This window comes from Miscanthus floridulus, chromosome 7, assembly GCF_019320115.1.
Source record: "Miscanthus floridulus cultivar M001 chromosome 7, ASM1932011v1, whole genome shotgun sequence".
Classification (NCBI taxonomy): domain Eukaryota; kingdom Viridiplantae; phylum Streptophyta; class Magnoliopsida; order Poales; family Poaceae; genus Miscanthus; species Miscanthus floridulus.
The window spans coordinates 23,955,286-23,969,586 of NC_089586.1; the positions used below are offsets into that span (position 1 = coordinate 23,955,286).

Sequence of the window (14,301 nt, forward strand, 5' to 3'; positions counted from 1 at the left end):
CTAGTATGTTCAAACTTCAGCCAGGTTCAACCGTTCAAAGAATTATTAGGCTCGGACGACTTGGTTGCTGTTCTTCTAAGTAACATTCTTCTTTTAACTGTAGGTTCCATATTCCCTGTCTATTTTGATCCTTTTTACCGTCCGTGTCAAACTCTGCTTACTGCTAAAGTAACTCATTACTTGACTATTTTGACAAGGCAAAGGCAGTCGCTATCAGATTACATGAATTGATACCTGGCTTACAAGGAACATACTATCCGACCTAGCACCCTAGATCCAAGTCAAATTTGTTCTCATGTGTGCGTATAAAGTAGTAACTCATTACTTGGCGCCAGGGTTAAGCACAACATAATTTTTCCATATAATTAACTGAAAACAGTTGAAAACGTACTCGTAGAGCCGTGCACGTTTCAGTCTTGATGTGCAGCCACCATTTTCAGCTGTCATCTAGAGAAAAATACTGAACAACAATTCAGCCGCCAGAAATTATCTGAAAACTCAGCACAAGTTGGTAAACAAACTCTGCCTTTTCACTTTTCATTGACGATAAATGGTTCATGAGTCATGACACTTTGAAATTGTGCTGAACTTGCCAGAGTTCAGAACAGCACTCCTGTCTTGAGTCTTGACCTTCTACTCGCTACTATATTTACACATGGTCACAAAGTGCCACGTGTGTTAATTTGAGCAACCAGCCATTTGCAATTGTGCGCACTTAGCTCTCTGTCTGGCTGCGGTGCTGCTGTTTTTGTTTTGGCTTCGTGACTGTTTTCGGCCTTACGGCCACCTTGTACATATAACCTTCTTTCCGCTTAATTGATTAGCAGAGCTTCTGCCTTATTATAAAAAAAAACATTGGCATTAACTAGATACGATACTTGGATCGTGCAATGAAAGAAAGCTTAACAAAGAACTTGGAGTGGCGGCTAAATTCTGGCATTTTTAGATGCTGCTTTGTCTTTATTCAGGAGAGCAACGGCGCCCTTTTAAATTTGCAGGAGAATTTGTGCTCGCACCAAGTCAGTATCGTGGTCGAAGAATAAGCTTCCCTTTGTTAGGTATTGATAGATCTAAGGTTTGTTATTTTGTTGAGACGAAATATTCGGATGAGTCATCGCTGATAATGGAATCGATTGGTCAAGAATCTTCAAACACCTAAAGATATTCCTAGATCATTCATATCTGTCCTCACTTTCCCTAAAGAGGTGCTTTTTATTTATTTATTCAAGATAACACATACTAGTAGTGAGTTAGTGACCAAGAATAAAAAACAGAGACTGGTGAGATCGCAGGATGCATGAATAGATTCTTCAGCTATCTCTGCGTGGCAAATGTGTTCAACTCAAGGCTTATCTTTTCCTTAAACAGAGACTATATACGTGTTCAACTCAATCCTTATCTTTTCCTTAAACCTCATCAGGACCACTCCAACTTTGTGCAATCTGGGGCAAGATTTGGTGCGTCCTTGTCAGATGCATCCATCTCTTCTGCTTTATCATTAGCATGGGCTCTTGTCACTTTTTGATTGAGTAGTTGACATTCGGGAATAGTGCCAAGGATAACAATCCTGCTTTGAGCAAATTAGCAGTCGACACCCATGAGTTTTCACCGTTTCATGGTGAAGTAGGCTAAAGAAAACATGTTAGTGAAAGACCTGGGTTTCAATAATCATCACCACGTGTGAAAGGTCCTAATGGTTAGAGGGGGTGAATAGCCTAATAAAAATTTCTACAACAATACTTAACAAACTAGTTAGACAATTATGAGACGAAGCAAGTGTTGCGCTAGCCTACTAAAAATGCAAGCCACCTACCACAATTTTAATTTCTATTGTCTATAACTACACAATAGCTATGTCGCTACACTAAATTAGTGTGCTCTCAAAGACTAACTAAAGAGCTACACTAACCAAACTAACAAGCTCTCATAAGTAGCTACACTAAAGAACTTGATAACTAGTTTGCGGTAATACAAAGAGAGAGAACAAGATAGTTATACCGTCGTGTCGAGGAGTGAACTAATCAATCACAAGAATCAATATCAATAAAAATCAACCACCTCAAAATCAAATGATAAACACAATAATTTTTACCGAGGTTCACTTGCATGCCGGCAAGCTACTCCTCGTTGTGGCGATTCACTCACTTAGAGGTTCACGCGCTAATTGGCATCACACGTCAAACCCTCAATAGGGTGCCGCACAACCAACACAAGATGAGGATCACACAAGCTACGAGCAATCCACTAGAGTACCTTTTGGCTCTCCACCAGGAAAATGTCAAGAACCCCTCACAATCACCACGATTGGAGCCGAAGACAATCACCACCCTCCACTCGACGATCCTCGCTGCTCCAAGCCGTCTAGGTGGCGGCAACCACCAAGAGTAACAAGCGAATCCCGTAGCGAAACACGAACACCAAGTGCCTCTAGATGCAAACACTCAAGCAATGCACTTGGATTCTCTCCCAATCTCACAAAGATGTTGAATCTATGATGGAGATAAATGGGAGGGCTTTGGCTAAGCTTACAAGGTTGCTATGTCAATACAAATGGCCAAGAGGGTGAGCTTGAGCCGGCCATAGAGTTTAAATAGAAGCCCCACGAAATAGAGCCACTGTACTCCTTCACTGGGCACAACACGGGGTAACCGGACGCTGGACCTCAGCATCCGGTCACATGATGCGTGCCACGTGTCTCCTCTCTTCAAATGCTGAGCGTCCGATCCTAACGATCAAGTGATGACCGGACGCGATGCTGCGAAGTGACCGGATGCTGGACCTCAGCGTCCGGTCGTTTCCAGTAAGCATCTAGAAACGATTTTTCACGACCGGACGCGTCCGGTCATGCTCGACCGGACTCACCCAGCGTCTCCTCTGTGCACTGCCACGTCAGCAGGACCAGACGCAACCCTCCAGCGTCCGGTCACTAAGTTACCCAGCGTCCGGTCAGAGACCGACGCCAGCGTCTTTGCTGCTTCATCTGATCGGACGCACCGGTCTTACCGAGACCAGCGTCCGATCACTTACAGTGACTTTCATCTTTTCTGTCTAGGGCGCCGGTGGCACCGTCGGACTGTCCGCACTCTACGTCCGGACACTCCACCGGTGAAGTTCCTTACCCTTGCTCAAATGTGCTAACCACCAAGTGTATCACCTTGTGCGCATGTGTTAGCATATTTTCACAAATATTTTCAAGGGTGTTAGCACTCCAGTAGATCCTAAATGCATATGCAAATGAGTTAGAGCATCTAGTGACACTTTGATAACCGCATTTTGATACGAGTTTCACCCCTCTTAATAGTACGACTATCGATCTTAAGTGTGACCACACTCACTAAGTGTCTCGATCACCAAAACAAAATAGCTCCTACCATTTATACCTTTGCCTTGAGCCTTTTATTTTTCTCTTTCTTCTTTTTCAAGTCCAAGCACTTGATTATCATCATGACATCACCATCATCATATCATGATCTTCATTTGCTTCGTCACTTGGAGTGTGCTACCTATATCATGATCGCTTGATAAACTAGGTTAGCACTTAGGGTTTCATCAATTCACCAAAACCAAACTAGAGCTTTCAACGTAAAAAAATAATAATAAACTCTAAAATTTTTCATAAAAAACAGAAAAATCTAATAATTAATTCAGTAGACTTTAACAACCACAGAAAATAATAGGCACCAGATCAATTATTACCCAGCTTTGCCATTATAAGCAACAATATAAGTAGCCTCGTAAATTTGCATTTCAATTACCTACCTATATCATTACATAATGTAATCTAAAGTAACACCTAATTTTGCATATATATTATCCACATGACATTAAGATAGATAGTTTAAGTAACCTCTTAATTTACATCTAAATTACTATTTTACCATTATTAAAGAACACACTAGAATATTCTCTCAAATCTACATCTAAATATCAGCATGCTATAGTGAAAAAAAATAATTAATTTGATAAGTTTATAGGGTACCTATATATATGCATAATTGTCTTAGGATATGAACAAAAACAAAAGGTGTGCAAAGATGAGTAACTTTTATTAGTTGTATTCCATCCATTCCTAAATTATAAGATATTTTGACTTTTCTAGATACATTGATTTTACTATGTATCTATACATACCGTATATAAAACAAAAACATCTTATAATTTAAAATTGATGGTGTAGGTACTAAACATGGTGCTGTAAATGTTTGTGCCTCATAAATTAGTAGGCTGTGCGGGAGCATGAGTTGATGTCACTGTGTTAAGAAATTTTAAAATCTTTTTTTTTCAAAATTTATTTTAATATCTATTAGAAAACCAACTGTTTCCTTAGCCCTTACCACTGCCAGCGAAATTGATGAAGAGGAGGGGAAAAAAAAAGCACTGCCACTGGCGGGCTGGCGGCTGACTCCGGTGGCGATCCAGTTGGCGCGCAAGCTGGATGAGTCTGTACAACGGCTCGTATTTGCTGGATCATGTGTGTGGCAGGCTGGATGCGACTGTATTTTGGTACAAAAAACGCTTATTTTTGTTGTTATTACTCTTCGCATCTGAAAGTACAATTAGAACAGAACATTTGGGTTAACCATTGTGGGCCCTAGAAAAGTCTTTTTATAAAGAGAGGCCTTGGAAGCACATTAGCCAGGAGCCCACTGGGCCGTGTGCTCTCTTAGATACGTTGTCATGTGTCCATGCGCCATTTCGCGTGTGTCAATTTAATTAATTTTTGTGACAGCATTGTGCCTTGTACTAACTGCGTTTGAGGATACTATTAGAAATTTTAAAATCAAACATTGTAAAGTATAACTGATGATTATTCAAAAATATATGTAAATGTACCTAAAGATTCATACGGAGTACATCACATGTCTTTCAGTAATACGGTACTCCTACGTTTTATAAAAATCAACCAAGTCCCGCATGATTACGCGATCATTGGATGCGTCCAAAAATAGTACCCGCCCTAACATCTTTAGCTGAAAATGATGGCAAAGAGCACAAATCCAGGAAATCCTTAGTCGGAACAGAAACTTCTTATATATAAATCTAAACAAACATTTTCTATGATACTAGTAGAATATTAAAATTAAACTCATTTTTGAACTGACCATCCCATTTGAATTAAACAAATAATTATGTCACAATTGCCACCACACTGTTTCTTGTTGTCTACTCACCCCATTATGAGACACCTTCCCTTCCCTTTTTTTTTTCTTTTGCCAATGCCTTTTATTAGAGACTTTTCCCTGTGTGCCATTATAAAAGATTGTAATCCCCTGTGTGCCCCTAAAAAAATTCAGCGGTCTTCAGCGCCACTACTCCAACTTTTTCGTGTCATTCATGCCACTTCCGTCAGTTTGGGTTCTAACGCCGTTAAACTGCAGGTGTGAAAAGACGAAAATGCCCTTAAGTTCAAATATGTTATTAATTATTTTTTAGCATCTTAACGACTTCAAATGAAAAAACTCAAAACTAGAAAGTTGTAGATCTCGTCGAGATCTATAATTTTCATATAATTTTTTTTTCATTTAATTTCGCAAAAAAAATATGATTAATATATCTTAGAAAAATCATATTATTTTTTTTGCGAAATTAAATGAAAAAAAAATTTATATGAAAATTATAGATCTCGACGAGATCTACAACTTTCTAGTTTTGAGTTTTTTCATTTGAAGTCGTTAAGATGCTCAAAAAAAATTAATAACATATTTGAACTTAAGGGCATTTTCGTCTTTTCACACCTGCAGTTTAACGGCGTTAGAGCCCAAACTGACGGAAGTGGCATGGATGACACGAAAAAGTTGGAGTAGTGGCGCTGAAGACCGCTGAATTTTTTCAGGGGCACACAGGGGATTACGATCTTTTATAATGGCACACAGGGAAAAGTCTCCTTTTATTATATATTTTTTAACTTGGCTATTTCTCCTCACCTCCTCCTCTCCTTTTCTTCCTCCCTCCGCCTCGCCTCAACTGTGGCATTCCGTCCCCCGATCTCGCCGGATTCTCCTCCTCGCCGGCGGCGGACGATGGCGGGAAATGACAACTGGATCAACAGCTACCTCGACGCCATACTAGACGCCGGAAAGGCCGCCATCGGCGGCGACCGGCCCTCCCTCCTCCTCCGCGAGCGCGGCCATTTCTCCCCCGCGCGCTACTTCGTCGAGGAGGTCATCACCGGGTACGACGAGACCGACCTCTACAAGACATGGCTACGCGTACGTCCGTTGCCGATGCGGCCACCGCCAATTCCACCTCTTATCTTCCGTTGCTGTTGCTATTGTGATTCCGTTACCGATCTGGGCGTGCCGTGTCTGCAGGCGAACGCCATGCGGAGCCCGCAGGAGAGGAACACGCGGCTCGAGAACATGACGTGGAGGATCTGGAACCTTGCCAGGAAGAAGAAGGAGGTAAGCTCGGTTCTTTCTCCGGTTGCTTCTCAGCTTGGACATGTGCTAGACTGCTAATACAGAGTATCATTTGACGTTGGATAGGCTTTGCTGGCGACTATTCTGCCTAGAGGTTGCTGATTACCCTGTGCTAGTTAGATCGCCCGTTGCTTTTGCTTTCCCTTAGTAGAGGCTTAGAACGAGGCACTGCGCTTGCTAGGTGACGTTTGGACGCAACCAGATCAATTAGATGAGATACATCAGCTTAACACCTATATTGACTTGCGCGAGGAGTTGTTTTCAGACGGCATTGGCCTCTGATACAGCTTTGACGTTGTAGTTTGCGAGTCTTTCCTAAGTTTTTCAGCTGCTGCCCCCTTTGTTTCTAGTCACTGACTCACTGTTTGCTTGTAAATGGAAACTTGTCCAGTAGTTGGACCAACTACGACAGATGCTGAGGACAAGGGAATTTCATGAATGAAGCATGTAAATGGCTTTCACTTGTCCAGTAGCTGGACCAATTGTGACAGATGCTGGGAACAAAGGAATTTCATGAATGTCCACTACCCACTAGCTGACTAGCTGAGCCAATGGGAGCATGCTGGCACTGCATATCCATTTCAATTTCGGCATCTTTTTTTTTTATCTATTCCAAAGCCCTCCATGGCTATTATTCTGTCCTCAAGATGCCGCACATTCTGTTTTGACTAATAGTTCCTCTGTTGTAGAGTTAAGCACTTTTGCACAGTACTCTTAGTCTACCTATGATTTACAAGTTGATCTTTCTAATGTTGTCCTCTATTTTTCAAATACATATTTGTATATGCAGTTCGAAAAAGAAGAAGCTTGTCGTTTGTCAAAACGCCAGCCAGAAACTGAGAAAACACGAGCTGATGCTACTGCAGATATGTCTGAAGATCTCTTTGAAGGAGAAAAGGGAGAAGATGCTGGTGATCCATCTGTTGCATATGGGGACAGCACCACAGGGAGCTCACCTAAGACAAGTTCAATTGACAAGCTATACATAGTATTGATCAGGTATAGAGGATATTCCTTCCAAATCATTTTTAAGTATGGAGCATGGCAGAAATGATTCTTTTATTTTTCTTGTCGGCATTTGAAGAGGCACTAGATGTTTTTTTGCCCTAACAATTGCTTAAATCCTATGGTGTTTCCCTACTGTCATGTGTTGGTGGAAAGGCAAATGAATTGCTCAGGCATATGGGATCTAGCTGTTATTGCAATGACTCGCTGTTATTGCAATGTGAAATGTGCAATTTGAAACTCATCATTGGCATATAGCCTTTGTTAATCTGTCTGAGCTTTATATTGCAGTCTACATGGTCTGGTCCGTGGTGAGAATATGGAGCTTGGCCGAGATTCAGATACGGGTGGCCAGGTAATCTGGCTGCACTCAGCTAATTAGTACACCAACTTCTATTTACCTGTATAAGTACACATTGTGATCTAGTATATTGTTTACTTCCAATACTTGGCAACTCAAATATGACTCAATAATTTATTTCTTAATAGAACTTCATAGACTCCTGTTTTTTTTTTTTCAAAACTCAAATTTTGTGGACCGATATATCTTAATGGGAGTTCAAGTATGTTCTATAAAATACTCAGCGGTTGTCATCTAACTATAATTAGATATTTTTCCTTCTGTACAAGAATTTCTAGTATTTTACTCTCTCAAAAACATTTAGACCTTTAGTATTTGATAGATCACACTCCCTTTCGTCATCTGATATTTCCCATCCCACCTAGTAAAAGTTCAGATGAGTGCATAATTTTATTTTTGACATTTTGTAGGTCAAATATGTGGTTGAACTTGCTAAAGCACTAAGTTCATCTCCTGGAGTTTACCGGGTTGATCTGCTAACAAGACAAATATTAGCACCAAATTTTGATCGTAGTTATGGTGAACCTGCAGAATTATTGGTTTCAACAAGTGGTAAAAATTCTAAACAAGAAAAAGGAGAAAATAGTGGCGCATATATAATTCGGATACCGTTTGGTCCAAAAGATAAGTATCTAGCTAAAGAACATCTATGGCCTTTCATTCAAGAATTTGTTGATGGTGCACTCAGCCATATTGTGAGGATGTCAAAAGCCATAGGTGAAGAAACTGGCCGCGGGCATCCAGTATGGCCTGCTGTGATTCATGGGCATTATGCCAGTGCAGGAATTGCTGCTGCGTTACTTTCTGGAGCACTTAACCTTCCTATGGCATTCACAGGACATTTTCTTGGGAAAGATAAATTGGAAGGGCTTCTCAAACAAGGGAGACAAACTAGGGAACAGATAAATATGACATACAAAATAATGTGCCGAATTGAGGCAGAGGAGCTATCTCTTGACGCATCTGAGATTGTCAGTTGCAAGCACTAGGCAAGAAATAGAAGAGCAGTGGAACTTGTATGATGGTTTTGAGGTTATACTTGCAAGGAAGCTCCGAGCCAGAGTTAAACGTGGTGCTAATTGTTATGGCCGTTTTATGCCTCGTATGGTTGTAAGTATACACATTCTACTACCCTTGTGGTAACTTTGATCATTGCAAGTATATTCTGTCTAGGCAATTAGTGCAGGATGTAATTGCACCAATGTCTATTCTGACTTCGATTTGATCCTTATTCTCTATTCATGGCTTTTGCAGATAATTCCTCCTGGAGTTGAATTTGGTCACATTATTCACGATTTTGATATGGACGGTGAAGAAGAGAATCCATCCCCAGCATCTGAGGATCCACCTATTTGGTCTCAGGTCACTGCATATTCTTTGTCATAGTATTACACAAGGGCTCATTAAATCATTAGTGAAGCATTTACTTAGTAGTTAATTTGGATGGTTTATTTTTATCTTTCAAATCTGCATTCAAATTTCAAACACTGACTATACATGTGCACAATTGATGGCAGATAATGCGCTTCTTTACAAATCCTAGGAAGCCTATGATTCTAGCTGTTGCTCGCCCTTATCCTGAGAAGAATATTACTACGCTTGTAAAAGCATTTGGTGAATGTCGGCCACTAAGGGAGCTTGCAAACCTTGTAAGATTGACATTAGTTATCCTGATGTTCTTGGCTTTTGTGCTTACTTTTGAATTTGTGCTGTAGACGTTGATAATGGGTAACCGTGAAGCTATATCTAAGATGCACAATATGAGTGCTGCTGTCTTGACATCAGTGCTTACATTGATTGATGAATATGACTTGTATGGTCAAGTGGCATACCCCAAGCATCATAAGCACTCAGAAGTTCCTGACATTTATCGTTTAGCTGCAAGAACAAAGGTATTCTCTTTCCCCCTTGGTCTGAATCCAATCATTTGAGGTGCTTATCTTTTACTACTTATTTATCTGGTTCTAGCATATAAAGTTGTACATTTGAGACCTACATAAAACATTCAAGTAAAAGGGAAGATCACTTCATTTCATGAACTAGAAGCCATGATTTATTTAATACTCCCTCCATTCCAAATTATAAGATGTTTTGGCTTTTCTAGATACATTACTTTGCCAACGAGCCTCTAGTCCATCTGGTTAGAGCTCCTCAGCGGCACTCCACAGGTCCTGGGTTCGACTCCCTGTGGGAGCGAATTTCAGGCTGTGGTTAAAAAAATCCCCTCGTCTGTCCCATGGCCAAAGCACAGGTCAAAAGGCCCGGCCCGGTTCTCACAGGGCAACTGGTGCCCCTGTGTCAGGGTGGGGCAGGGGTTCAGGGGGTTTTCTCGGCCTGTGTGAGAAGGTCTTCTTCTATCACAACAATGCCCGGGGGGTGGTCTTACCCCCTGCATGTCGAGTTTTTTTAGATACATTACTTTTATTATGTATCTAGATCTAGTGTATATCTAAGTACTTTTATTATGTATTTAGAAAAGCCAAAACGTCCTATAATTTGGAACGGAGGGAGTACTAGTTTGGTTTGCTGAACTCTTACCACCTTAGTACTTGTGTTCCTTCACTATACACTTGCATGCTGGTCATATGTCGATCTTTCTGCAGGGGGCTTTTGTAAATGTAGCTTACTTCGAACAATTTGGAGTTACTCTGATAGAGGTCAGATTTTTTGAGGTTCCAATTTACTGCTGTTGCTATCACTCTATCTGTATCCTAATTATAACCAATTGTTATATCCATGTTCAGGCTGCTATGAATGGTTTGCCTATAATTGCAACAAAAAATGGAGCCCCTGTTGAAATTAATCAGGTGTGTTTTCCTTCTGTTATTCCATTGGTACATGCGCTTTGCTTTCAAAAATATGTTAACTAATTGCAAAACATCACTATTGGTTTTCTGGTTGATGATAATTCAGGTCCTGAACAATGGTCCTCCTTGTTGATCCGCACGATCAGAATGCCATTGCGGATGCAGCTATATAAACTTCTTTCTGACAAACAACTTTGGTCAAGGTGCAGAGAGAATGGACTGACAAATATTCACCAATTCTCGTGGCCTGAACATTGCAAGAATTACCTGTCAAGGATATTAACTCTTGGCCCAAGGTCTCCTGCTATTGGTAACAGAGAGGAGCGGAGTAATACGCCTATTTCAGGAAGGAGGCATATCATTGTTATTTCTGTAGACTCTGTTAACAAGGAAGATCTAGTCAGGATAATCAGAAATGCTATTGAGGTCATACATACACAAAACATGTCGGGTTCAACTGGTTTTGTGCTGTCAACTTCGCTGACAATATCAGAGATACATTCACTGCTACTATCTGGTGGCATGCTTCCCACTGATTTTGATGCTTTCATCTGCAATAGTGGGAGTAACATTTACTATCCTTCATATTCCTGTGAAACTCCAAACAACTCCAAGATTACATTTGCATTAGATCAAAATCACCAGTCACATATCGAGTATCGTTGGGGAGGAGAAGGACTAAGGAAATATCTTGTGAAGTGGGCCACTTCAGTGGTAGAAAGAAAGGGAAGGAACAGAGAGGCAAATTATTTTTGAAGATCCAGAACACTCTTCAGCCTATTGTCTTGCATTTAGAGTGGTTAATCCCAATCATGTAAGCCTTTTATTTTCCAGTTGTATGTACATTCTAGAATCTTTGCGTGCATTGTGCATTCCTTCAATTAAAGCATTATCATATATTCTCTTTCATAATGTTTGACATGATTATTTTTCTTACTGTAGCTTCCTCCTTTAAAGGAGTTGAGGAAGTTGATGAGAATCCAATCTCTCCGTTGCAATGCATTGTATAACCACAGCGCTACCAGATTATCTGTAGTCCCTATCCATGCATCAAGATCTCAGGCTCTAAGGTTTGTCAATGTTTATTTATGTTTATTCTTCTTTGTCCTTCCTTCAGTTACCAGTTTATATTTCTTTAAGGTATAGTTCCAGCATTTTAGTCTGCCTACTAATTTGATTAGGAACACCATGAATGTGTATTTGTACGAGCAAAACATTAGGGGTTTGCCTGGAAGACCGGGATCCCTAGAAATTCAGGATATAGTTCAAATGTACGATAAAAGGCTATAAACTTGGTCTCAAATCCCTGCTTAGTTAAAGAGGTCCTAAATGTTGATTTTTTCCTACAAATATAGAAAAGGGTGAAGCCTAACAATCAGTGACTAACTGACTATATTGTGTTCAAGTGACCTAACTATAGTTCATTTTGGCATGAAATTACTCTGTTTTCATGAAAGATATTGCCCCTTTTTTTGCATAATTGTTTTTTGACTAGATATTCATTTGATTAAAGTTGAAAGAATTGTTAGTATTCTATCTCAAAATGATACTGTGGATCTTATCATTATTATTTGAACCCAAGCACCCAACTTAGTTGAGTAGCGGGTTGGTTTCCCATTTTGTCATACTCCAATCATCTTTCGCATTCACCTGTCTTTAAGTTGGTCGAAGTCAACGTGGAGGGAGAGCATCCCCACTGAGGCCTTGTTTGGATGCAAGTGTATCACTCCAATCCACATGTGTTGGAGTGGAAGGGAATGAAACTTAGTTTAATTCCACTCCAATCCACTTAACACATGTGGATTGAAATGAATACATGCACATCCAAACAAGGCCTGAATTGTATTTGATATAGCATGGCGTAACCGCAAAATCAACAACCTCGTTCTAAGCTTATATTTGTAACCCTATGGACCATATTTTTTCATTCATTAGGTACTTGTGTATACGTTGGGGGATAGAGGTGCCAAATGTTGCAGTCCTTGTGGGTGAAAGCGGCGATTCAGATTACGAGGAACTGCTGGGGGGTCTCCATAGGACCATTATCCTGAAGGGCGAGTTCAACATCCCCGCAAACAGGATCCACACGGTGAGGAGATACCCCTTGCAGGATGTTGTCGCCCTTGACAGCTCAAACATCATCGGTGTCGAAGGCTACACCACGGATGACTTGAAGTCTGCCCTGCGACAGATGGGTATACTCACACAATAACACCTCCGGAGCTTCTGTTTCCACACCCAAGCCAACGGGAAAACGAAAGGAAAGGAGACGAACCAAGTTCAACTGTTTCCATGCTCGATGGAAATGCCGATTTTGCTTGTAGGCTGTAGAGGTTGTGTTTGTGTGTGCGCGCACGCGGTGGTGGCCTATTCTTGAGCTGTGAATAACTGCCCTCCTTTGTTTGTAATATCCCAAAAATTTTGAAGTGAGTACCCTACAACCAAACAGGAAACAGGTTCACATATTGATAATGGAAAAGACGAATGCAAAAAAGGAAAAAAAAATGGTTTGGAACGGCAGTGTTCCATGGTACGGTGTGCTGTTGCTGATCGAGCCTGCAAAATGTATGACTATGTTCATCACTTGTCTTATCTGGCTAGTTTGTTCTACCTTTTGAGCTTGTATCATGTGGGTAGTTACTGTGGCCATCAGCTGTTTTCCCTGTTAACTTGCGATTGTGATTTCGTAGCAAAGCACCGCACGGCATATCGCCGTCAGCTACCTTGGTCACACATGGAGTCCGGAGACTGCGGAGAGCTAAGATCCCTTTGACCCCCGCCGTGAACTCGTGAAGACATGTGCATGTGCCGATAGAGCCGGTAGCAGGGCAATCCACTTGCCGTGCGTACCGATCAGGCCGTGCATTCCTTTCCTTCCTTTGTGCTGTGCGACCGCGTGATCAGCGGCGAGAAGCGACCTCACGCCGCACGGAAGCGCTGTTTCAACGGCACATAAATCGCACGGACATATGCTGGCATGCCGCCGCCGATGCCGTGGAGCAAACGATCCGCGAGAAGAGCACGAATCCGTGCCGTGTGCCCCGGCCCCCGGAGGCCCGGACACGTGAGCGGATCATGCAAGCTATTAAAAGCAAAAAGGCCGTGGTTGGTCGGTGGAAACTGGAAAGCCACCGGCCCGGGTCCATCATCGACGGATAATACCAGATGTGTGTAAATAAAAAGAAAAGAAAAAAAACCGGATAACCTTTGGTCCCGTTCGCTGCTATGAAACTTGAAAACACTGTTCCGGCTGAATTGTTGTAAGAAAAAACACTGTTCCGACTGAAAAAAGAAGCCGAACAAACTGAATATGGGGTAAGCCGAACAGGGCCAAAGACCAAAGACAATCACAACCGCTAGCGCCCGGACGTCTCAGGAGGCAAAGACCAAAGACAATCTGAACCGTTAGCGCCCGGACGTTCGAAGCAGTTGCGCCTGACCGTGCCCGCCCGCATGTCTACGTGCTTCACATGGAGGCCCATGTTGCTCCCCCGTTTCTCGCACGTGTCTCGATTTGCGCTCGTTTCCCCGCGCTTGCCACTCGCGCCCCCAGCTCGCCCCCGCAACCCATCCCCACAGCCCGCCACGTCCACCTCCGCACCGCCCCACGTGCGCGACGAGCATGCCCCATCGCCCCCCTGACCGCAGCACCCCCATCCGCTGGCCCCCAACACCTCCGTCCACTATCCCCTCCGGTGAGCCACGCACC

At 42.0% G+C, this 14,301-nt stretch overlaps 1 pseudogene; it reads left to right on the top strand.

Moving 5' to 3' along the window:
- The first annotated feature begins 5,889 nt into the window (after positions 1-5,889).
- LOC136466728 (probable sucrose-phosphate synthase 2) lies at positions 5,890-13,150 on the top strand (annotated as a pseudogene).
- The last annotated feature ends 1,151 nt before the right edge of the window (positions 13,151-14,301 follow it).